Below are 207 nucleotides of genomic sequence, written 5' to 3' on the forward strand. Positions count from 1 at the left end.
AAAAAAAAAAAAAAAAGCCCTGCGACAGACTGGCGACCTGTCCAGGGTGTACCCCGCCTTCGCCCATCAGTATCCAGGATAGGCTCTGGCACCCCCGCGACCCCGACAGGGAAGAAGCGGTCTGGAAAATTAATGAATGAATTTATAAATAAAAAATGCTATGGGAGGATGGAAAGAAAGAAAAGCAGATAGGATAAAATGAAATGA

Source organism: Oryzias melastigma, linkage group LG9, assembly GCF_002922805.2.
Source record: "Oryzias melastigma strain HK-1 linkage group LG9, ASM292280v2, whole genome shotgun sequence".
In the NCBI taxonomy this organism is placed as follows: domain Eukaryota; kingdom Metazoa; phylum Chordata; class Actinopteri; order Beloniformes; family Adrianichthyidae; genus Oryzias; species Oryzias melastigma.